Here is a 27,273-nt window from a genome sequence, read left to right as displayed (position 1 = left end):
AAGGTATGTGTGTAGAGGAGTTGTCAGAGGCAGGTGGAAAGTAAGGACAGAGAAAGGAAGGACATAAAATATCAGACTATTCTGGTTTATGGGGAATTGTCAAAGCTAATCCCAGGTAAAATAGAGGGGAAATCAAATTCGTGTTGCCAAAGGAGTTGATGGGGTGAGATCTATAAGAGTGTGTGTGTGTGTGTGTGTGTGTAAAACACTGAGCCTAAAGGTAGGTCTTTGCCATTAATTGCTATATTCTTTTTAACCCTCTGAACACTATCCTCTTTTCAAAATTTTCTCATTATTCTAAGAAACTTTTTTTTAAATCTTCCACCCTTAACTCTTGTCTCTACATGCTTGCTGCATACTAGCTTCTTTCCTCTCTCTAAAATCAACTGTAAAAACACCTGCATTTTATTAAAGCTGAGTTTCATTGCACTGAATCCCACTCCTCCTTTCTCCTCCCCCTCACACTCAATGAAATTGTGCCATTTCCACTGTTAACCCTCTGTTGCTGGATATCTTGTTGGAGGTTTTGGTTTTTCATCCTTCCTCTCTAAGGGCAATTCCAAAAAGATGGAGGTGCAGCATCAGATCAGACATTCTTATTGAGAAATTTTGGCTCGATGTAAAAAAAAAAAATTTCCATCACTAAAAAGCTGTGTCCTCAAGTAGAAATGAGCTGCCTCAAAAGATAATGAGTTCTTGGGGGGGGGGGTCTTCAACTAGAGGCTGAATAATCTGTTGTCAAGGATCTTATAGAATGGGGTTATTGTTCAAATATGAACTGAACTAGATTATCTTCTCATTTTGAGACCATAAGTCTTTGAGTGTATGTAACTCCTATTTCTATCTGTGCCTTTATTTACTTTCTGTCACCATTCTCAGTAGTTCTTTTTCCACCTCTCTTATGCCTTTACAATAATTCTCATTTCACAAAATAGAGATAATAATCATGCCAGAAGAAGTTTTAAAAGAGAAATAATTGTCAAATTCTTTGACATTCTTCAAAGCTATGATCAAGTACAAAGATTTAATCAGAATCTTAAAATTGTTTACCCAAAGTTGCTTTAGGGCAGGGTAGGATTGGGACTGAACTTTCCATTTTGTTGCCAAAGAGCGCTCAGGTGAGAAAATTCCCTCCACCAATATAAATGGACACCTTTTGCCTATTGTTGTCTGAATTTTTCTTCTGGAATTATGTTTTATTTAGAGCTATAGCATCTGCCAAAAGGCAGATTGCTCTTCATACCTTAGATTTTTAAATTTATGTACAAATTGCTTCTTCTCAATAGAACCAAAGCTGCAAGACAGAGACTCTTTCAGGTTTATTTTTGTATCCCTAGCACCTACCACAATTCTTGGCATTTATTAGATTGAATTTAATTAAGCAGATTTCCTTTGAAATTGCACCTTATTAAAGGAGCAGAAGAGACCTTGCTTTCCTATTCTTTTCTCGCCTATTGAAAGACAAAAGTGACTACTTCCAGAAAGATGAGTATTTAGCCTAGTCTTGAAGATTTCCAGGGAAGAAAAGCCCTAACCTCACTTGGCAGTGATGCCAATATTTTACAGCCACTATTCGGGAAATTCCTCTTACCTAATTTCTTGCTGAAACTTAAATTCGTTTTCCTTTATTCTGTCGTGAGAAGAGATGGAAAACAGCTGGATGCTTTCTTCTGTCCAATAACCTTTCACATACTGAAAGACTGTTATGTTATACTTCATTCTCATCATTTGAAGATAGCACATAACATGCATAGTGATTGTTGATAAATAGAATTTGGAGAACCTGAGGGGGATTTACTTACCTAATTGTTTAATAGCATTATTAAAAACATTACTGGGCTGGCTCCTCTGTTATTTAGTTAGTTAACAAGCATCCAGTAAGTGTTTCTAGCATACTAAACACCAACTCTAACGGCTAGGGACACAAAAAAAGTGAAAACACAGTTCCTGCCCTCAAGGAGTTCATCTTTTATTTCAAATTCTTCCACTGTGCATATACAATGAGTTCTAGGTTTTGTTTTTTGTTTTTTGTTTTTTGTTTTTTGTTTTTTTTTCCCCAAGGTGAAGAGATCTGTAATACCATATACTTAGATTTGTGACACTCTAGGGTTTAAAAGAGAGGAATTAGTTTTTAGAGATAGCTCATAAATCCACATCTGAACTCAGAAGCTAAAGCCTCTTAGTAACAGAGATTAAAAAAAAAAGTATTCATTTTATTGCATAAAACAAAAAAGAAGGGGACAAAGTTGTCAGGCCATTTCAGAATCACCCCATAGCACCCCCCCCACTCTTTCCTGACAACACAGCCTGACCTTTTAAAAATATCTGCCTAAAAGATGTGTCTGGCCATCATACCCCCAGTCTGGGAACTATCAAAGTTTCAGGGGTTTTAACATTAAAGAAGTAACAAAAAGAGAACAATTCAAAAAAAAAAAAAAAAAAAAAGAGAAAAGTCTGCTGACCTAGGCCCTTCAACCACAGACTGGAAAAACTTATACATCTGACCTCTCTTGGTCAGAGTATGTAGGTAATTGTCTCTTTCAGGCATAAGACAATTTAGGGCTTGCCTCTAGCAAGGGTAACAGGAAGAGGGAGGAGGGAAACCTATATACTGATAGAGCCCTCACCACTACAAGTGACTCAGGTAAGAATTCTACTACAAAAAAAATCTGGCTTTTCCACCAACATCCAAGTACGGATTTGAAAGATAAGATCTTTTCTGATTGCATAGATCTGGGCAGATATCTGGGCAATCAACAATTGACAATCAGCTTACTTGTTCCTATGTTAATATTTCTGTAATCAGTTTACCCATAACACATTAGGAGTTCTAAGGTGTTTTTTTGTTTTTGTTTTTGTTTTTTTAATTTTGTTTTTATTTTAAAAAAAGAATTAGTTTTGGGAACAAAAGAAGGAGTGAAAGAATAATTTACCACTTTGTTATACTCAACAGATACAATTTTGAATTATATGAGCAAAATTACAAAACACTTGCCACAAAAATAAAGTCAGATTTAAATAATTGGAAAGACATTCAGTGTTCTTGGATAGGCCGAGCGAATATAATAAAGATGACAATACTCCCCAAACTAATCTATTTATTTAGTGCTATACCAATCAGACTCCCAAGAAACTATTTTAATGACCTAGAAAAAATAACAACAAAATTCATATGGAAGAATAAAAGGTCGAGAATTGCAAGGGAACTAATGAAAAAAAAGTCAGAGGAAGGTGGTCTAAGTGTACCTGATTTAAAGCTATATTATAAAGCAACAGTCACCAAAACCATTTGGTATTGGCTAAGAAATAGACTAGTTGATCAGTGGCATAGGTTAGGTTCACAGGGAAAGATAGTGAATAAAAATAGCTATCTAGTGTTTGACAAACCCAAAGATCCCAAATTTTGTGATAAGAATTCATTATTTGACAAAAACTGCTGGGAAAACTGGAAATTAGTATGGCAGAAACTAGGCATGGACCCACATTTAACACCACATACTAAGATTAGATCAAAATGGGTCCAAGATTTAGGCATAAAGAACGAAATCATAAATAAATTGGAGGAACATGGGATGGTTTACCTCTCAGACTTGTGGAGGAGGGAGGAGTTTGTGTCCAAGGGAGAACTAGAGACAATTATTGATCACAAAATAGAACATTTTGATTACACCAAATTAAAAAGTTTCTGCACAAACAAAACTAATGCAAACAAGATTAGAAGGGAAGTAACAAATTGGGAAAAATTTTTACAGTTAAAGGTTCTGATAAAGGCCTCATCTCCAAAATATACAGAGAATTGACTTTAATTTATAAGAAATCAAGCCATTCTCCAATTGATAAATGGTCAAAGGATATGAACAGACAATTTTCAGATGATGAAATTAAAACTATTTCCACTCATATGAAAGAGTGTTCCAAATCACTATTGATCAGAGAAATGCAAATTAAGACAACTCTGAGGTATCATTACACACCTGTCAGATTGGCTAAGATGACAGGAACAAATAACGATGAATGTTGGAGGGGCTGTGGGAAAACTGGGACACTGATGCATTGTTGGTGGAGTTGTGAAAGAATCCAACCATTCTGGAGAGCAATCTGGAATTATGCCCAAAAAGTTATCAAAATGTGCATACCCTTTGACCCAGCCATACTACTACTGGGCTTATACCCCAAGGAACTACTAAAGAAGGGAAAGGGACCTGTATGTGCCAAAATGTTTGTGGCAGCCCTTTTCATAGTGGCTAGAAGCTGGAAGATGAATGGATGTCCATCAATTGGAGAATGGTTGGGTAAACTATGGTATATGAATGTTATGGAATATTATTGTTCTATAAGAAATGACCAACAGGAGAAATACAGAGAGGCTTGGAGAGACTTACATCAACTGATGCTGAGTGAAACGAGCAGAACCAGAAGATCATTATACACTTCAACAATGATACTGTACGAGGATGTATGCTGATGGAAGTGGATTTCTTCAACATAGAGAAGAGCTAATCCAATTCCAATTGATTAATGATGGACAGAACCAGCTACATCCATAGAAGGAACACTGGGAAATGAATGTAAACTGTTATTTTTACCTTCTGAATCCAATTCTTCCTGTGCAACAAAAAATTCGGTTCTACACACATATATTGTATCTAGAATATACTGTAATATATTTAACATATATAAGACTGCTTGCCATCTGGGGGAGGGGGTTGGGGGAGGAAGGGAAAAAATCTGAATAGAAATAAGTGCAAGGGATAATGTTGTAAAAAATTACCCATGCATATGTACTGTCAAAAAAATGTTATAATTATAAAATAAAATAAAAATAAAAAAAAAACAGATACAATTTTGTTGTGCAAATGGCCTTAAAATGGATATCAATCCACAGGTAAATTTTAAAACATGATTCTGAAGACTCCCTTATTATATGCAGGGATAGTTAAGAATGGCTAAGTTCTTGACAATCAAACTTCATTACTTGGATGCTAGAAGTTTATTTTTTTCTAGCTCTTTTGACAGTTTCCTATTGGCTTTAACCTTGAATTGTTGTCCCATGATGCAATATAGTTAAAATTGGGTGTGTCAACAGAAGTTTAATATGTAATCTGGTATATTTGCTATTTGAAGGCTGTAAGTCTTCACTGTATGGATACTTTTGTGGATTTTATTCTTTTCCTGCATGAAGCCAGAATCTCAAAGATTGTCCTAGATTTTCAATATCTCCAGGTTACTATGAAGAATTTTTCTTATATCCTAAGAGTTTTTAATAATGTTTATATTTATATAGACCATGTTTTCCTTTTTAAAAAATCCTGAAATGTTTAATTCTTTCTGTATAGATTTACTATAGACTAATGGTGTCAAACTCAAATAGAAACTGATCCTGGAGGGCCCATATTGATTTTAAAAACCACAAATTAACATAGTGTCAAAATTTTTAAAAATTCCCAATTGGGTCCCGGTTTAGGTCCTTAGGCTGGGAATCATCCACAAAGTCTAGATTAGTCCATTTGGACTCTTGGCCAAATCCAGCACTAGTTGTTGGCAAATACACCTGCTTCTTTTCTCTTTGTTAGGGTAGTTGGAATTGATTCTCTGTTGGGAAGTTGGCTTTGATTCTGCAGGCTTGCTTATTATATGGAAAGGTGATCTTGCCAAGTCAAAAATTAGCTTCATCACTTGGGTACTACAGAAGTTTTTCATTTCCACTATATTCCTGCTGGATGCCATCTTGAGTTGCTGTCCCATAATGTAATATAACTCAAGTAGCCCTTTCTCTTAATAAGCTACTTTTAGAGGACTAACATTAAAATTACTTAATTCCTAAAGTAAGAAAAATGGAGGGGCAAAACCCCAAGACACAGAGAGAGTGCTTAGTTGAAATTCCATAGCATGTAGTAGCACCAAGAAAATATTCCAGTCCTTTTAATTCTCAAACAAATGTTCTTTACTATAGAACACTCTCTTTCTAAGACCCCATTTAAGTTGTTTTAGGTGTCAATTATGGGTCCTGAGGTTTGAAGATAGTTGACAAGTATTGGTCTAGAGATAGGGTCTGGTAATAAGAGAGTTCACCATCAAAGTTTTCATATTTCATCTTGCCAGTGAAATGGTAAGCAGTACATAAAATATTTACTTTGCCAATATGGTTAAGGAAATTTAAAATCTACTTCCAGATAAAAATCTATTTTATGTGTGTGTATATGATATGTATATACATATATGTATATATACATATAGTAGTGATGGTTCTTAATACTGGACTAAGGCATACCTTAGTTAAAATGGGTTGATCATGCAACTTGGTAAATTCTTAGCAAAACTCTCTGTGGAGCCCAGAAATGAGGAGGGGTTTTTGTTTGTTTGTTTGTTGTTTGTGTGGTTTTTTACATTTTTTTTTTATTTTTTTTATTTTTTTATTTTTTGCTGATCACAGGGCCATAAAAATCAGCCTTATTGCTTAGAAGAGATCCAAATTGACTTGATTTTGAACCCAAGAAATAAGAGATCAAGAAAAATGATTTCTGGGGTAACTAGGTAGTACAATGGATAGAGCACTAGCCCTGAAGTCAAGAGAACCTGAGTTCAAATATGATCTCAGACACATAATATTTCCTAGCTGTGTGACCCTGGGCAAGTCACTTAATCCCAATTGCTTCAGCAGAGAGAAAGAGAGAGAGAAAGAGAGAAAGAGAGAGAGAGAGAGAGAGAGAGAGAGAGAGAGAGAGAGAGAGAGAGAGAGAGAGAGAGAGAAAGAGAGAGAGAGAGAGAGAGAGAGAGAGAGAGAAAGAGAGAGAGAGAGAGAGAGAGACAGAGAGACAGAGAGACAGAGAGAAAGAGAGAGAGAGAGAGAGAGAGAGAGAGAGAGAGAGAAAAGAAGAAGAAGAAGAAGAAAGAAGAAAGAAAGAAAATTACTTCTAATCATGACGGTAGCCATCTAGTCTGACATCTTTATTTAATGAATGGGGGAGGTGAGCCCAAAGAGATGGAATTCAGGGACCTAAATAAGTCCTAATAATAATATGACCTGAGTTTAAACTCAGATCATATGACTCCACTGCACCACATTACATCTGAAAAGTTTGTTTCCTTTATATCCCTAATTCAGAGAGCCAAATACACTGGACAAAGAGTATGAGGCTAAATAAATATTGCCACATTTGTGTATAGTTAACTATTGTAGATAATTTCTTATCCCACCTTCCTCTGAAAATGTTCCAAAATTAATCCTGACAACTATGGTAAGGCTGCTCCCAAATCAAAGTCCTTTCCCTTGATTTTTCATTCTCAAGTCAGATCAGGTAGGCAGAGAAAGATGAACTCTGAGAATAGTTAACTGGGCTGATAGTCTACTAAAGCTGCTTAATAGCATCTAAATGCAAAGGTCTTTGGTAAGGCATTGCTTATATTGTGATTGTAGAACTGAGTCCATTTTGAGGAGAAAAAGCAATGCTTCTCACAAAAGACGAGAATCTTTTCCTAAGGATCTGATTTTTTTCTGTTGTTGTATTTGGCCCAGAGGAAAATTGTATGCTTTGGAATGTTCTCAAAAGTGTTTGAGCTCTTAAGCATTAAAAAAAAAAAAAAGCAAGCAAACAAACAAACTCCACCCTAGAGTTGTGCTGTGATGACTGTTTTACGAGATTAGGAACTCATCCTTGTTCTCACCTTCAGATTCTCTTGAATTTTCCTAAATCAGAAATCATAAAATCCAGGCAATCAAGAGTAGAGCCCTAAGTTTTGGAATATTCTGACATCAGAGCTTTCATATTTTATCTTGCCAATGAGAAGGTAAGTAATCCACATAGGATTTAATTTACCAGAAGAGTCAAAGAAATTAAAATTTACTTCCAGGGATTCCAAAAGAGAGCTAGGAGGTATTTTTAGAAGTCTGAGGGTAAAGATAACTCTTCTCTCTCCCCCTCCCATCCTCCACCCCCAAACTCCAGAGACAGAACAGACTGCCTTTGGTATCCTCTGACCCAAATAACATATCTTTAATATAAAAAAAAATAATTCTCTTAATATTGAACGGTCCTGATCCTTCTTTTATAAAGAATTCATTTCCTAAAGGACTCTGTCTTTTGTACTAGTTTCTATCTACTACCCTTCTATCCCACCTATTTCTAAAGCCTTCTCTAGTGTCACAAGTCTCCAAGACACAGGGTATCTACCAATCTTGCTTCTTTCTCGAAGTGCTTATTTTTGTAAAATGACAAGACTATTCACGGAGATTTTGTCTTTTTTTTTTTTTTTCTTCCCCTTCTTTTTTAAAGAGAAGTTGGGGAGGGAGCAGAGAGTGAGGAGAACTCTGAGAAGTTGTCTGTTTTTATTTTTTTATTTTCCCACTTTGGGGCTGAGACTTCTTTTTTATTTTTATTTTTTCTCTTTTACAGTACATTTTGGCAGGCTTCATTTTTTTTTTCTGTCAGAAAAAAAATATAACAGGCATATTTTGGGCGATTACTCAACTGGGGTCCTTTGTGACAGGAAATACAGCTGCGTGACTAATGGAGCTGACTTTCTCCTGGCTTCCTTCCCCTTTCAGAGCTCTTGTTTACTGCCCTATACCCTCACACCCCCAACTCTCCCAAATGCCATAAGCTACAAGTTTTTAAGGAAAAAAAAATGCCTTGTGAGATACTCAAAAGTAATAAATCCCTCAGATATTCCAGAACTGCACTCTCCTCCCTTTTCCCTTCTACTTTCAAATTGCTAATCTATTGACTCACGTCATGTGAACCTCCTTCCCCCACCCCCACATCTCTGCTTCCTTCAGAACATATGTTCAGCAGATCTATGTGCATCTGTATTTAAGGTGGGGGAGGGGAAGGTGGTAGGGAGCCATATTTACAGTGCTTAACTCAGCAATTGCTAAAGGAAGGAATAATGACTTCCAGGGACTCAGATCTCATTGCATTGTTGTCCCCCCCCCCCGCCCCCCCCAAGGCCTTTGTGTTTCCATAATTTATAACAATTTTGTGGTATAAGCAAAAGTTATTACAAAACAGGGAACTAGATTATCCAGGAAGAACATATTCTAAATAGGGAAGGGCTGTCTCTTTAACTGGGAAATCCAAATGTGGCTGACTTTGGAATTCAGAAATCTTTGGGCTTTTTAGATTAACTTATGGAAAAGGCCCACAGCTTGGTAAAGTTAGCAAAGTGGGAATGTGTTTTTAGTTTTCCTTCAGATCATGCTAGTGCTTTTGAATTTGAAGAAGTAATTGTTCTATGAATGGGCATGGCTAACTAACAAACCGGGCTGGAGGGGAATGCTTCGTGCATTGGTTTAGCTGAGCAACATACTTATTTGCTTGCTTATTAATTTGGGCTGGGGGTGATAGACTGGGATGCCATAATATTTGGAGCAGAAAGCGTACTTTTTATGCATCAGAACAGGCTTTGTGATAAATGAGAGGATGTTTTAGACTAGATTCTGGTCTAGCAGTTGTTTTTTTTTTCCTATGCCATTCACTGGGAGAGAGATTTTCACAGGGAAATTAGACGAGCCTAGCCCCCAAGAGTGCTCTTTTCCTCCTTTCAGTTCTCAGAAACGTCTTCCATAATTATCTTCTATGTAATCAACAGTTTGATTATATTCCTTCTCTTGATTAAAACTGAAGTCTCTCAACCATCTCTTATGTCAATTCAGACTTTTGGCCCTTTATTCATCTTGGCTTCCATTCTCCCCTCGATTGTTTTATGAAAACTATTAATTCTGACTGAGCAAATCTAATTCCTATTCACTCTATACAATTTCCTGAATACTCCTTACCCCATTTTTACTGAGCTTTCCTCACAAAAAAGGTGGTAAAAAACCTTTCCTTCTTCTTTTCTATCTCAAAGCTTGTCTATCACCTCCTGTTAATTGCCTCAAATTTGCTTCTTACATGAAGTGTTCCCTGACTAATGGTTTCTAGTTTGGTCATTCCAAATGAGACCAGAACACTATAGTGACTGTAGAAGCAATTTGGAATCAAACCGATGTGACCTTGATCCTTCATTTCTTTAAGTTTCAGTTTCCTCATGTATTAAATGAGGCTCGTCTCTTTCAGATCTAAATCCTGTTGTCCCACCAATTCATAGCATTGATATGAGTGCAACTCTTGGTAATTCTAACATTTCTCCTTTGTTTTAAGTTTCTGTGATTGTTTTTCAGGTATTAGATTTAGAGCTCAAAAGGACATGAGAGTCCATTTATTTCAACTGTCTTATTTCATAGAGGAAATTATAGAACTTGAATAGAAATCAAGAGTCAGAAAGGTTAAGTGATTTGACTATTTGATTCTTTCTCTCTTTTTTTAAAGAAATATTTGAATAGAACTGGTAAAGCACTTTGCAAAACTTAAATAAATACTGTTATTATTGTAAGCTCCTCAAGGGCAGGGACCAGGTTTAATTGTTTTTCTTTTATCCTTCAACAACTCCAAATATAGTTCTGGCATGAAATGAGGCCTTACTAAAGTTGGGTGACTTGACAAATTGAAAGGACAAATTGAAACATAGGGTATTTGACTTCTTGAAGCTAATGACAGACACAGAAATAGAGAAAAAAGTCTTCATTCTAACTTGGCTCACCTTTGAAAAAAGTAATGGGAGACATAAACCAGAATATCTCTTTTCCAGCCTGACTGGCTGTCAAGGGATGTGCAGTAAGGATTATTTATTTAATTATTTTTTACTTTGACTTAACTGTAAAAAAAAAAATCCAAAACACCCTAACCCTCTAAAGCCAGCTTAAGAAAACGAATTCCTCATAATGCTAATTGGTTGCCAAGTTTAAAACTAGTATATTACATCATGAATGCCCTCAGGCTTCTCTCTCAGCTTATACTAACACTCAGGTATCTGAATTCAGTTCAGAAATCACAGTCTTTATTGAAGGAAACAGATCATTAAATCACTGCACTGGACTCTAGCCTTCAACATTGTTTATTTGGAGAAGCTGAGCATTAACTAATATTCTATTGCTCCATGTGGATCTGAAATAGTCAGTGCTTTTAAACAAAGGAATGTGGACATCCAAAGGGGAGGCGTACGCTGGAATTAACAGGAAGAAATAAAGAAGCTTGCCTCCTTCATTTGAATTCATAGAGGAAAAAGATTTGAAATAGTTAAGTTTAGTGGCCACTTTATCCTGCCTTGATGTCAGCTGTAGCAAGAAGAAGACCAAACCCTGGAATGGTAGTCTTTTACCTAAAAAAGAAAAAAGCAATTGGAATCAGTGAAGCCATTGTACACCTTCACTATCAGATACTAAAGTACGTGGGTTTTATAGAGATATTCAATTTGGTTCAGTTCAGGCATTTTTAAGGGCCTCCTGTGTGCAAAGTGGTAGAGCTACAAATAAAAAGAAACAAACAAACAACCCATTTCTGCCCTTCAGGAGTTTACATTTATGGAGAAAACAACGTGTATAGGCAATGAAGACTAGAGTTGGACGTGTTTGGCTTAGCCGGAGAACTGCCTGTTCCCTCTTTGTGGCTGCCACCCATTCCCAATTTCTTTCAGGTGTAACTCCTTCTACTTCCTGCACTAGTCTCCGCCCTATGTAGGGGAGAATTTCTTGAATCTGCCTTAGGAAATGAAACAGTATGGCAGAGATGTCTGGGCAACTGCCTCCCAGGGAAATTGCCCAGCCTCCTTTCTGCTTATACTACCATTAGCTCATTCTTAGCCCAGGGGAACCCATGAATGGCTTGGATTCATTTTTAATCTCTGCTATTAGGAATTTTAATAATATGCTTTCAAGAAAAATCTCTTTGATTTGTTTAAACCCCCAGCTATGCATTTCATTGAACTAGAAAGAGTATTTCCTTCTCCTTCTATTCTCTTTTCCCCTTCTTCTCTTCTTTTCTCTGCCTTCTTCCCCAGTGAAGCTGACCGTAACCTCTCTTTCAATTGTTTTTGAGCAAAAGTCAATAATTCTTTTGGATTAAGCATGGTTTTATCTTAATGCCATATGTTAGAGTATAAGAGAATTGTTAAAAAAAAAAAAAAAGTTAAAGAACCAGAGGTAGGCTTTGGAATAGATGGACATCTATCTGGAAAGCAGAGGGGCAACCACATATACAATATACTCTTTGGCATTCAAAGCCCTTCATAATTTAGCCCCCTATCTTTCCAATCTTCTTAATTTCATTATCCAATACATACTTTTCAATCCAGTGGCACTGGTCTTCTGACTGTTCCCCAAACAAAACACTCCATCTCTGAGCTCTGGACATTCTCTCCAGCTGTTTCCCATGCCAGCTCTCGGCTCCATCCCAACTACTGAACTTTCTGGCATCTTTCAAGTGCCAACTAAAATCTACTTCTATAGGAAGTCTTCCTTAACCTCTAGTTCCAGTACTTTCCCTCTTTTAATTATTTCCTATTTATCTTTTACACATACAAAGATTGCTTTGTATATATTTGCTTGTATGTTGTCTTTCCCATTCAGTTGTAAGCTTCTTGAGGACATGGACTATCTTTTGTCTCTTTTTGTATCTCCACTGCTTAGCATAGTGCCTGGTGCATAGCAGGCACTTAACAAATAATTATTGATTGATTGATTCTGTGTTAAGGAGGGTCTTTCAAACACGAAGTTAAGTACTTATGGGGTACCAAATCAGCAGTAATCCATCATGAATTTTTTGAAGCATTTTTTGTTTATTGAATCTGGAAAATGTTGCATATAAACATGATTGTGATTTTTGCCTCATATACATAGGAATGCATGAGTTGTACCACATTGACTGTTTTGAGACTTTTTTCCCATATGGCATGGGGGAAGCAAGTGAAAGGACACTGCTTAAGCTTCCCCAGAGACTCCAGAGGATTATTCTGGATTGGAGACATGGTTAATGTGTTCAAAATGCATCCCGCCTATTTGCTGAGGACAGCAATATTTTTAAACAGGAGGGAGACTGTAATGGGACTCTAGCACATATGCAGATTTCATTAACTTGCTCAGTTAATGTAACCTCCTTGTAGAAGATGCTGGGGAGTTGTTTCTGGGTCACTCACCATGACATGTGAAGATAATGCCTAGGAGAAAGTGGGTCACATGCATGGACATTCTGTAATTGCTTCCAGCTCTTTCATGGTTGGAAAGAACCTCTTTTGAGCTGGGCTTCTGGCATCTTCAAAAAGACCCAGTCAATTTTGACTACTCTTTGCTCCATTTGCATCTGGGGGAGCTTTGTCACTCTCTCACATTATCCAGTGAGAGACCATGTGGTAAAGAAAAGGGCCTTAGGTCCTTCCCACTAAAGGCCATATGGCCTCCAAGAAAAAGGCCTGCATTTTTAGCTTTTGTTTTTCTCCTTTTCCATTTTAAGGAAAGTGAGTGCAGCCTCACGACCTAGGGAGTTTGAAAAGTCATTGCAAAGGCTGGTATCTTGGTATTCCAAAGTTGATATTACAAATCCAGATCAGATTTGGCAGCCACATGGCATCAGTGCCCCAAGGAGTGATCTCAGTGACCTTCAGGAGTGACCTTCAAGGCTCCAACTGATCAGAGTTCACTTGGATGAAACCTTCAGGCATGAACTTGGTGAGACAAATGTTGGGTCATTTATCAAAATTATGACCTAAATTTTGAGCCTTTGTCCCTTTGAGGACAAAGTAATATAGAGGACATTATGGTCCTGAGATATTGGGGGACATGTTAGTATGTTTGTTCTTTCTATATCTGTGAAATGAATGTTGTTGCCAATCAGTCATTTCAGCCATGCCTTATTTTTTGTGGCCCCTTTTGGGGTATTCTTGATATAAACACTGGAGTGATTTGCCATTTCCCTCTCCAGCTTTTTTTTTTTTTTGATGAGGAACTAAATTAAACAAGGCTAATTAACTTGCCCAGGGTCACACAATAAATATCTGAAGCCAGATTTGAATTCATGAAGATGAGTTTCACTAGGTAGTAAGCAGTTAGAAGTGAGGTTTTATTTACTGGTTTCTAATAAAGGAAGAGAATACAGAACAGCAAAATATGCAAAGCAGCAAAGTATATACAAAAAGGACAGCCAGGTGGCAGTGGATAGAGTGCTGGACCTGGAATTAGGAAGTCTCAAATTCATGAGTTCAATTCTGGACTCACTTACTATTTATGTGACCCTGAACAAGTCACTTAGCCCCGTTTGCCTCAGTTTCCTCATCTGTAAAATGAGTTGCAGAAGCAAATGACAAACTACTTCATTATCTTTGCCAAGAAAACCCCAAATGAGGCCATGAAGAGTAGTACATAACTGACAAATGATTGAACAAACACACAAAATACAGAGATTGGTAGCCAAATTATGCAAAATCATGGTAATAAACTAACACATCTACAATACGCAAAGGTAAAATATATAAACAAGAAAATGCTAAAACAGAAGAGTATTCCAAACTTTTAGTAGTTAACATTTATAATAGCTGAACATATGTAATTAAACATAGAGCACATATAGCATTTAATATTGTCATTTATCTACATAAGGAGCCATTTCTCTAGTTTCCCACTTTACATGTGGGACATCATAATCACTTATCAGATAGATCTCTTGTGACCTGATGACCTATCTTCCTCTATTCCTGAACCAGTTGATAATATAGACTATAGTACTAATAAATATTATAGTCCTACATCCCAAAATTTGACTATATAGAAAGAGTAGGATAGGTGGCAGTGATATATGGGATATGTCTGTAACCCTGGAGTCTCTGTGACTGAAATAATAGGCCAAAAATGTATGCTCTGGCACCCTTTCTTCAAGGCCAGGCCAGCTAAATTGCCCCTCAAAGTTCCAGAGGAGTATTCTGAGAAGTTGGGGTGTTTCTCTAGTTTCAGGTACTTGAAGTTCACACCAACTGTGTTCCCTTTATTTATAAGAAGCTAGTAATTAGTACCCCAGTTCCATTTAACTGCTTAATGCCTAGTGGCTTTTATAAACTCATCTTCAATAGTTAAAATCTAGCCCTTAAATCTAGTCTTCTCTTATTTGAATTGGTTGTTTAGATATAATACAGCCCTCACTTGAAGGGTCTATTTCAAATGAAGTGATCATCTGGCCCAAATAATCTTTGCATGATTGACAGGTTTCTCTTGCTTAGAGTCTGCTAAGCGAGGTGTTCAGTAGAGCCCACTTATAGGCAATAAATAAGTGGATATGAGGATGATTTTTATACCTCCAGTCTTAAGCTATTCTGTAAGTAACAAGTTGCACAGTCTCTCCAGAGTTAGGCAGAAAGTATTTTTCTATTGATCTGGTAACTTCTGTGTGCCATAAACATCAAAGTTTCTCAGTAACTTTCTGTCTCCTAGTTGAAGGTCTTGACCAGTTAAGTAGATGCCATGCTTTCATTTGTTTCTATCTATACTCTTCTGAGTTGAAGTTATAGCTAGAGGGAAAGCTTCTTTTAGTTAACCTCTCATTTAAGAAGTATATTAACTCTGTCTACAGTCTCTATTCTTGGAGACTCATAAAGCACACATTAATAGGTAGGTATTGTTCTCATGTAACCATTAGGTAGGGTAGTCCATTCCTGGTGGAATATTGTGTATGTGCTAAAATTGCTATATGTTCACTTGAAGTCTTTGCTTTGGTCATTGTGTTCCTCACATATTCAGGCTGTTCATTCTCTTGTGGGTGGCAAGGTATAGATATAGATTTCCTGATGCTAGGCAAAGCTAAATATACTTTTGAAATCTGTGCTTTAGTCTGAATGTACTCTGGAAGGAAGGAAGACTATGCATTGAAAAAAAAAAACCTCTAGTAGCACTCTAGTAAAAGTGGAAATTTCTGGATCCTGAATAGGTATAGTAGGAACTATTAGTGCCATGTAGACTAGGCTAATTTTTTTCTTTTTCTTTTGTTTTTAAATTCTCTACTTGTGTTTAGTACTTTTACATTTAAAAAAATTTATTTTTATTTTCAGTTCCACATATTCTTCCTTCCTCTATCTCCTGCCCCACCCACTGAGAAGGCAAGAAATACAATACTCATTTGTACCTATGAAGTCATTCAAAACATTTCTGCATTAGCCATGTTTAAAAAAAAAACAAGAAAAATAATGAAAGGAAAAAAAATATGCTTCAGTCGCTGACTCTACCAGTTCTCAGTCTGGAGGAGGAAATAGCATTTTATATCATGAATCTTTTGGAGTTGTGATAAATTATTATATTAATTAGTTACTAAATTTTTCACAGTAGATTTTCCTTACAATATTGCTGTTACTGTGTAAATTGTTCTCCTGTTCTACCTACTTAACTTTGAATCAGTTCATATAGGTCTTCCTAAGTTTATCTGAAAGAATCATTTTCATCATTTCTTAAAGCACAAGAATATTCAACCACATTTATATACCATAAATTGTTCAAGCAATTCACAATAGATAGCCCTATTTCCAAATCTTTGCTATCATAAAAAGAGCTGTTATATTTTTGTACATATCAATTCTTTTCCTTTTGCTTTGATTTCTTTGCAGTATAAACCTAGAAGCAGTGTTTCTGAGTCAAAGGAAATACATAGTTTTATAGCACTTTAAGTGCAGTTCCAAATTGTTCTCCAGAATGGTTAAATTAGTTCAGTTCTACCAATATTGCTTCAGGATACCTATTTTCCTATATCCTCTTCAACATTTGTCATTTTCCTTTCCTTACCCAATCTGATGAATATGAGGTGGCACATCAGAGTTGTTTTAATTTGTGTGTGTAGGCTAAGTTTTTCATTAAGCGATATTGAAAACAACCTTGAAGAAGAATTTGTTCTCCTCCCTCAGGTTTCTGGCCACGGGACCAACAAAGCCAATATATAAATAGAGGAGTTATTCTCAGCTGCCTCACAGAATACTATCTTTTTGCTGTCTGTTTCCCCTATGCTTTGGTGCAGTAAACCAGGCTCCTTTTGTTAATTATTAGATTGTCTTCAAGATTATTTCATTCTAATTTCTGAAGCACCAGACTGACCTGAATTATGGTCCAACCTGAAACATTGTTGAATTTTCCTAATTTTTGCATTTAGAGGTGATAATACTTTTTGTTTTGATGACTTGGGCTATCCCTAAAGACTACAAATTTGTAATCTACCTCTCAGACTTGTGGAGGAGGAAGGAATTTATGACCAGAGGAGAACTAGAGATCATTATTGATCACAAAATAGAAGATTTTGATTACATCAAACTAAAAAGTTTCTGTACAAATAATACTAATGCAAACAAGATTAGAAGGGAAGTAACAAATTGGGAAAATATTTTTAAAAACAAAGGTTCTGACAAAGGTCTCATTTCCAAAATATATAGAGAACTGACCATAATTTATAAGAAACCAAACCATTCTCCAATTGATAAATGGTCAAAGGATATGAACAGACAATTCTCAGAGGAAGAAATTGAAACTATATCCACTCACATGAAAGAGTGTTCCAAATCACTACTGATCAGAGAAATGCAAATTAAGACCACTCTGAGATACCACTACACACCTGTCAGATTGGCTAAGATGACAGGAACAAATAATGACAAATGTTGGAGGGGATGTGGGGAAGTTGGGACACTGATACATTGCTGGTGGAGTTGTGAAGGAATCCGGCCATTCTGGAGAGCAATCTGGAATTATGCCCAAAAAGTTATCAAACTGTGCATACCCTTTGACCCAGCAGTGCTACTACTGGGATTATATCCCAAAGAAATACTAAAGAGCGGAAAGAGACATATATGTGCCAAAATGTTTGTGGCAGCTCTTTTTGTTGTAGCTAGAAACTGGAAGATGAATGGATGTCCATCAGTTGGAGAATGGTTGGGTAAATTGTGGTATATGAAAGTTATGGAATATTATTGCTCAGTAAGAAATGACCAGCAGGAGGAATACAGAGAGGGTTGGAGAGACTTAAATCAACTGATGCTGAGTGAAATGAGCAGAACCAGAAGATCACTGTACACTTCAACAACGATACTGTATGAGGATGTATTCTGATGGAAGTGGAAATCTTCAACATAAAGAAGATCCAACTCACTTCCAGTTGATCAATGATGGACAGAGGTAGATACACCCAGAGAAGAAACACTGGGAGGGGAATGTAAATTGTTAGCACTAATATCTGTCTGCCCAGGTTGCATGTACCTTCGGATTCTAATGTTTATTGTGCAACAAGAAAATGATATTCACACACATGTATTGTACTTAGACTATATTGTAACACATGTAAAATGTATGGTATTGCCTGTCGTCGGGGGGAGGGAATAAGGGAGGGGGGGTAATTTGGAAAAATGAATACAAGGGATAATATTATAATATATATATATATATATATATATATATATATATATAATAAAAAAAATTAAAAAAAAAAAAAAGACTACAAATTTGGTATTGTCTAACAACTATACCGATAGAAGTGCTTGGTTTTTTTTATGTCAGTTGGGAGGCTTTTGGGATCAGTGCCATGTGAACTTTGGAAACAAGAAATGGGAAGAGAAACTTCAAGGACAATGCCATTATAAAATAGTGTAATGCAGCTCTTTTTTTCTCAATCTCTTTAGCTAAATATCCATCCAGGTCATGCACATTTAAGGTAGATTCTTCGAGGACATTTTATCCTGGCCCTTCTTTTCTTTCTTCATACTGTTTTACTTGGTGATCTCATTTGCTCCCATGGATTTAATCATTATCTTCATGCTGATGATACCCAAATCTTACTCAGCCCAACCCCTCTTGTTGACCTCATCAAATTTGCCTGTATTTTCAAAATAGATGTCATATAGACATCTTAAACTTAACATGTGTAAAATGAACTTATTATCTTTCCCCCTGCTTCCTTCTAAACTCCCCTACTAATGGTCAGAGTCGTCACCTAGGTTCAAAATTAGATGTCAGCTTTTACTCTTCACTTTTATTGACCCCATCCCCATATCCAAATTGTTGGACAGCAAAATCCTGTTGATTTTTATCTTTATATTATCTCTCCCACGAGAGATCTCTCTTCTTTTCTCTTCTGACATCACCAAAATCCTAATGCAAACCTTCATTACTTCATTCCTATACTATTTCAGTAGCCTGCTGGTTAGTCTCCCTGCTATTAGAGTCCATTCTCTATATCTTTGTCAAACTAAAATGGCTAAGGCATAGATTTAACCATGTCATTCCCTACTCAAAAAGTAATTCCCTGTACTTCCAGGATCAAGTATAAACTCCTCTTCTTACATTCAAATCCCTTCACAATCTATCTTCCCCCCATTTTCAATCTTTTTACACCATGTTTCTATCTCTCATCCCCCATACTTTATGATGCAATGACATGGGTCTTCTTGCTATTCCTCACTTAAGACCCCCCCATCTCCTGATTCTAGGCATTTTCATAAGCCATCCCTCATACTTAGAATATTATGCCTACTCATTTCTACCTCTTGTCTTCCCTTCCCTTCACAGCTAAAAACCCCCTTTCTCTGAGAAGTCTTTCCCAATTCCTCTCAATTCTAGTGCCTTTCTTCTGTCAAATTTTTCCAAATTATCCTGTCTATGTTTGTATGAAATTGTTTTCATGTTATCTTCCACATTAGACTGTGGGCTCCTGACTGTTTTTGTCTTTCTTTGTATCTCTAACCTTTAGTATATATCTGGCATATAGTAAGTATTTAGTAAGTCCTTATTGACTAACTGATAATGCTTGATTTTAACACAGAGACTTCTCTGCAATTGGTTACATGAATAAGTGACCTTATTCACCCAAGCTAACAAATGAAGAGTCAGCAAGGGAGGCAGAAATGGAGCCGTTGGAAAGGTAGTTGAAAAAAACCAGGAGAGATCAATGTCAGGAAAATCCAGAAAGAAGAGGGGAGAAAGAGGATGATTGACAGCATCAAAGGTTGAAGAGAGATTAAGGAGGTTAAGGATTAAAAAAACAACATCATATTTAACAATTAGGAGATCATTAGTAACTTAATAAAATCCAGCTGATGAGATTTTAAAAACCCAAGCCAATTTTCTCTGCATAAATCCATTATTGAGAATCAGTTACTATTTAAAAGACATAGTTCAGGGCATCTTGAACTCTTGGCATGGTATACTGGTCCACTTGGGTTCTTTTGCTTAGAATTCAAAATTATACACACATATGTATGTTTTATCCTTTGGTACCTTGGCTACAGGTGATGTATGTGGGCTCTTGGATTTTGTGATGCTGCCATTGACTTGCAGATTCTTGAGATGGTCTTTGAAGTCATCTATTGCAGCCAAAGGAATTTTCCTAAATTATTTCTGGAATTGTCAGGGTTCAGTGAGCTAGATCCTGTGTGTTGCTCCTCAGACACATCTCACATCCCACTCATGTATTGAAAACATGCTTACTTTCTTTTTTTTTTTTATTCATTTTTCCAAATTATCCCCTCCCTCCCTGCACTCCCTCCCTGCACTCCCTCCCCCCGATGGCAGGTAATCCCATACATTTTACATGTGTTACAATATAACCTAGATACAATATATGTGTGTAAATACCATTTTCTTGTTGCACATTAATTATTAGCTTCCGAAGATATTGCTAACAATTTACATTTGCTTCCCAGTGTTCCTTCTCTGGGTATAGTTGTTTCTGTCCATCATTGATCAACTGGAAGTGAGTTGGATCTTCTTTATGTTGAAGATTTCCACTTCCATCAGAATACATCCTCATACAGTATTGTTGTTGAAGTGTACAGCGATCTTCTGGTTCTGCTCATTTCACTCAGCAACAGTTGATTTAAGTCTCTTCAAGCCTCTCTGTATTCCTCCTGCTGGTCATTTCTTATAGAACATGCTTACTTTCTTGCTGAGCTTTTGAATTAACAATTCCTTCCATTCTTTTGGTATTGGGGAGTCACCAAAGTAAAATTTATTGGGATTCACTTCTGAGGTTGTGGTGCTTTTGTATTTTCACTGCCACCATTTGTTTCTGTAAAGCTAAATGAAAAGTCAAAGAATGAACCTGGTTCATAGTATTTTCTATGATGTTAATCTAAAGCTCTTCTCTTATTTGATATAAGGGGAAATTGGACATTGACAGTCAGGCTACTATCATACAATAACCCCCTTATTGGGAGATTCCTGTTTCCGTGACAGGGGAAGTGGGGAGTACTTTAGAGAGCAGATCACTGTGAGAAGGGACATTATGAACTGATGGGAGTCTTGTAGCAGTGAAGGCCCTTTCAGCAACATCTATCCCACTTATTGTGGTTGGAACCAAATAGAAATTCTTGCAGCCATGTAATGTAGTTTATAGTAAATAATACAGGGTGATAGTGGTCGTAGTGGTATAGATGATGGAGGATGGAGTACTTTACCATTATCATAATCCTACATGCTCCATGAAAAGGTCAGATGGCACTTGGTAACTTTCAGTGGACTAAAGGAAGCTGAACACAATTATTATGTTCAACACTATAGCCTTTTTTTGGCTTCATCAGTGTGGTGGACATTGTGGTAGCTAGTCAGGATAAATAATATAGTATTTTTTTAAGAGTGAAAATACTATATTGTGATCCACAGTCAGTCCCCACAATCTTCTCTCTGGGTGCAGATGGCTCTCTCCATCACAAGACCATTGGAACTGATCTGAATCACTTTATTGTTGAAAAGAGCCACGTCCATCAGAATTGATCATCACATAAACTTGCTGTTGCTGTGTGCAATGATCTGCTTCTGTTCACTTCACTTAGCATCAGTTCATGTAAATCTCTCTAAACTTCTCTAAAATCATCCTGCTGATTGTTTCTTATAGAACAATAATATTCCATAACACTCACATATCATAACTTATCCAGCCATTCTCCAACTGATGGACATCCACTCAGTTTCCAGTTTCTTGCCAATATTAAAAGGGCTGCTCATAATTTTTGTACATATGGGTCACTTTCCCTTTTTTATGATCTCTTTGGGATACAAGCCCAGTAGAGTTTGATAGCCCTTTGGGCATAGTTCCAAATTGCTCTTCAGAATGGTTGAATCAGTTCACAACTCCACCAACAATGTATCAGTGTCCCAGTTTTCCCACATCTCATTTAACATTCCTTACTATCTTTTCTTGTCATCCTAGCCATCTGAGTGATATTTAGAGATACCTCAGAATTGTCTTATTTTGCATTTCTCTGATCAATAGTGTAAATGGCTTAGTATTACCAACCATGCAAACACTTTTTTCTCTATTCCTATAGCTGAAACTAGAAAAATTTGCTTTTATTTGAGAAGGAATCCAACATATCATTATCATCCTTTCTCAGGGCTATTTAAACTTTCCCTCATACTCCCACAATCTAGTAGAAAGAGACTTGAAAGAAGTTTGCTACATTTATCTTGTAATATTGATGTGGCTGAAGGAGGTCACAGTGCCTAGGCTATTCATCAGATAATAAGTGAAGGACAAAGTCTGGGATATCAATCTTAAAATCCAGGGTCCAGCTCTGTTGGCTCTGTTAACCTAAAGGACCCATAATTATGAGGACCTGGCTCCTGAGGGCTGCTAAGCTGCCTATTTTTTTTGTTGGTTCCTCCTACTCTGAGAGAGGAATATGCAACTTGACTTTAGTAGTCATCAGTTGAACAGCAAGAGATATTTGGAAGATAGGGATTTGGTCAAAGTCTCCTAGTGTGATTTGTTTTATGCAAAAAAGTCTTATGATATCTTAACCATTTTCCTTGAGATAATCCTGGTCTATGAAGAATATGCCAAAAACATCATCATTTGTGTTGTGATTCCTGGTTGATGTTCCTGGTGTTGCTCTTATTCATCAATACTACCTTATATCAGAAGACCCATTATGGACTGCAAAGATTTGGCATCGCTGACCATGTGGACCAGAATTCTGAGATCCAGAAGATGGTCCTTCCAAAAAGGCAAAGGCTAGGATTTCTTATCTTCCTTCTTCTTGTATTTACTTTGCTTTCAAATTTGGAAAGTTTCACATTTTTTCCCCTTCTTTTTTCTCCAATATTGCCTATGCCAGACACCTAGAGTCTCTGAGATTAGAAAATCATAGTGGAAGATCTCTAGAATATCTTTAAGACTTTTTTTCACTAAAAGATGATGTATAATGAGAGCAATATTATTTACCAGAATTCCCTGCCATGAGGACTGGACTAGGTTTTCTTAAGATCTTACCTCATGAAAATGAAATTAGTTTCTTCCAAGCTTGAGATAAGATTGCCCAAAAGATTAAAGCTTGGCCATTGAAGTGGTTTCCTGGTTACCTAAAGACATAAAAGAGGTCCCTATTTTGGGACTCCTCAAACTTGGAGAATGCCCCAAAGCTGTGTGAGTCACTATACTCACTCTGTATTGATGACTTTGATATGGGGGAAGGGTGCATCTCCAAGAACTACCTAAGTACTTTATCCTTACAGAATATCATTTTCATGCTATGACTAAGTAAGCACCTTTTTGTAAACTATTAAATGACTTGAGGGCTTAATTTCATTTTATTAATGTATTTAAATTACCAAGATTGCAAATTATAATCCAATTCTTATGCCCTTTTTCCTAAATGGATTTTGATAGAGTTCATTTATTTATTTATTAGTATTTAAATGAGTTGGTAAATTATAGAACACAAAAGTAATGGATTCATTAGTCCTTCTTCCACTATAAACTATTCTACAGACCTCTTTACTCTTCTTTACTCTTGTGTATGTCAATACTTTTGTAATACCTTTAGTTTCATAGTTTTTTTCAAATTTTAGTAATCTCCTATGCATATTAGCAGAGCAGCTAGGTGGCACAATGAATAGAATGTCAGGCCTAGAGTCAGAAAGACTCATCTTCTCGAGTTAAAATTTGATCTTAGTTATTAGCTGTGTGACTCTGGGCAAGTCATTTAACTCTGCTTGCCTCAGTTTCCTCATCTGTAAAATGAGCTGGAGAAGAAAATGGCAATCTACTCCATTGTCTTTATGAAGGAAACCCCAAATAGGATCATGAAGAGTTAGACATGACTGAAAAACTGCTGAATAGCAACAATAATATGCTCATTAATACCAGATAATCAATGATACAATTCAAATGCAATAGACATATTTTCAAAATATTGATCCATTGTGACGACATTCAACTGTTGACTCTTGTAAGCATTCCTCTAAGCAACTGATATATAACAAGAAAGAATAAAACAAATATAAGAATAAACAGGAGTAACAAAAAAGGCATTCCATGTGCATATTGACAGGCAAGAAAAATAAGTATTCCAGTTAGCACTGTCAACTAAAGGTATTTATGTAAAATTGTAACACATTTATAATTAGAGGTTACAGGGTCTGGGATATGATGATGATCTAGCAAAGGAGACTGAGGAGAAGTCAGTAAGGAGGGAATCAAGAAACCATAGAAACCCAGGTTGGAAAGAGTATCCAATACTCAACAGAGAGGTAGGTCAAGAAGGATGAGAACTGAGAAAAGGCCCTGAGATTTCATAAGAGATTATTGGTTTGTTTAAACCAGACTGCAAGAAGAAGCATTTGTGCCTGGCTTCCTGACTCTTTGCATGGAATTCGTTAGCCACTGAATGGACTTCTGAGTAGAAGTGGCTTTTAAAACCCCATAAAAGTTTCCTATCAAGGAGATGACAAAAAGAAAGTTTCTATTGTTCCTTCCATGACTCTCCTTAACTTGTAACCAGGACTCCCTCACTCAAGGACCCTCTACCATCTGTCAAATCATTCAGCCAAATCTTGGAGTCCCACATGGATTATTTCCCTTGGAATAAGCCCAGCTCCTGCAGTGGCCTCTGTAACAGCAGTACCCACAAGAGGCTTAGAACCAAAACATCCAATCCAAGCAAAGATTGGCCCTGTCCATGCAAGTTAAAATAACACAGTGACTGTTTTTAGGACAGAGTATTCAATAAAGTCATTGGGATGATCTTGATGAAAGCGTATCTAATCTCTCCTGGCTGCCTTTCCGGGCCTTAGGCTTTTGGTCTATTTTTATCTCTCCCCCTTTGATTTATAAGCCATAAATCTGAAAGACCCTTTCCCTCAAATTCCCCTAAATTCCCCCACCAATCATTGTCACTTCTCCCAGTGCTCACTTCCACCATCAGGCTAACTATTCAGAATTAGCATCAGTTATGGTTGTCCAAACTGACAGGCAGGGAAACTGAGGCACAGCATGTCATAGTGATTTGCCCAGCTTCCCACAGTGAAGCAAGCAATTGCATCTGTGAGTGAGACCCAGGAATCCAGCCAGCGTTTTAACCATTAGATTACTTAGCTATAACAAAGAAATGTGGTTCCAAGTCCCATACATTTGAACTCTGAACTAAAAGGGCTACATATTCCCTAACTATATAATAGTGAAGAGAGGGTATTTGGGATCTATTCCTGAATATACATAATTCTAAGAGGCTTTCTGAAACTATAATTTGTAAATTATAAAGTCCTCTTGCTTCTCATTTACCCTTTTTCCATATCGATGGCAGTTCTGGACTGAGTCTCCAGAAAAATGGGGGAGGGGATGAACCAGAGACAGTGTAATACCCTTGCTCAGCTCAGTGCACAACCTTTCTCTAGTCCCTAGACTATGTGCTTTGGAGAAAGAAACAGATGAGGGAAGGATTGGATTTGAGTTTCAAACCTTCACTTTCTAGGTGCCTCAAGGGACCTACATATTTTTTATGTAAAGTTCAGTCTGTTTGCAATTAAGTCTCTCTTCTTTGCTTATTTCCGGAGAGATTAAAAATAGCAAAATCAGCTTAATCTAGGACAGTCTGAGATAAACAAGGCCACTGTTTCCAACTGAATGAGAATATCAAGCTGTCCCTCCCTCATGGATGGTTTGCACACTGGGTGGATGGGCTATTTGAGTTTTCTTTAATGAGTGGATTTAAAATTGCAATCCAGTTCTTAGTTTTTAAGATGCTGTCTTTGGATTGGATGAGTACTTCTTCCTTTTTTCAGCTTCCAATCAAGCTTGAAATTCTAAATATTGCTCAAAATTCACCTTTTTCATGAAACTTCCCCTGACAACCCTTATGTGAATCGAATCACACCATTCCCTACAGAATTTAAGTATTTATGCATTATAGCAGACAAAACTCACCACCAGTACAATATGTGCTTCAATATTTCCCCTCGCCAGTGGTGTGGGTCTATATTTCACTGTCATCTATATTCTCTGACACACCATTTATGACCCAGAGCATCCATCACAAAGGTAATTAGGTTCAGCATTGTAACCTATGACCATAGCAGGGAGAAGAATGAACTATGGGCAAAGAAAGCTAATGAGACCCAGCAGAGCATCCTAACCAAATGACCTAACCATATACAGATACCAAAAAGCTGATAATATATAGCACTTTATAGTTCATCAAGTTCTTTCTTCAAAATAACATAAAATAGGTGGTATAATTACTAATATTTCCATTTTCTCAGAACTCAGACTTCACAAGATAGCAGAATTCATTCTATAATATACCTAGTAGGTGGCCAATTAGTCTTTGCTTGAATATATCCAGAAAGGAGGAAGCTACTTTCAAGGTTGTTTGTTCATTCCATTGCTAGGGAGATCTACTATTATAAAGTCCTACATCAAGCCTAAATATCTCTTTGGAATATTATCTTATATTTGTCATTTTTTCAACTTTCATCAATTATTCCTAGTTCTATCCTCTATGGTCAAACAAAACAACTAATCTTGCTTCTACATGGTAATCCTGCAGAGACTTAAAGACATTTATTATGTTCCCCTTAAGTCTTTTCTTCTCCAACCTAAACATCTCCAGGTTCTTCAATGGATCCATATAGCATGATCTAAAGGCCTTTCAGTCCCCAGTTGCCTTCTTCTGGATGCCCTCCAACTTCTCACTGTCCTTAGACAAAGAATTATAGAAGGGATTGGCTCACTGCTTGGGGGTAAATAGGGAAAGATAATGAACAACTAGGGGAACAGAAGATAGCAAAGGTAGAGCTGCTCAACTTTTATTTTTGAACTGTAATGAATTGATCAAAAACACCTCTTAAAGTAAAGTGTAGGATAGCATTTCACTGTCCTTAATTAGTTTTTATTTTTTATTTTTATTTATTTATTTATTTATTTTTTACTGAGGCAATTGGGGTTAAGTGACTTGCCCAGGGTCATACAGCTAAGAAGTATTAAGTGTCTGCGGTCAGATTTGAACTCAGGTCCTCCTGACTTCAGGGCTGGTGCTCTATCCACTTCACTACCTAGCTGCCCCCTTAATTAGTTTTTAAATCATGAAGTTACATTCTATGAGGTACTGAAAGAATTGATAGATATAACTACTGACTAAAAGAGGGATTTTCTAGTGCTCTAAGATATCATAAAAAGA

Source organism: Sminthopsis crassicaudata, chromosome 2 (genome assembly GCF_048593235.1).
Source record: "Sminthopsis crassicaudata isolate SCR6 chromosome 2, ASM4859323v1, whole genome shotgun sequence".
NCBI classification, from domain to species: Eukaryota; Metazoa; Chordata; class Mammalia; order Dasyuromorphia; family Dasyuridae; genus Sminthopsis; species Sminthopsis crassicaudata.
The sequence above is the reverse complement of the archived record's forward strand: the minus strand, read 5'-3'. Positions refer to the sequence as shown.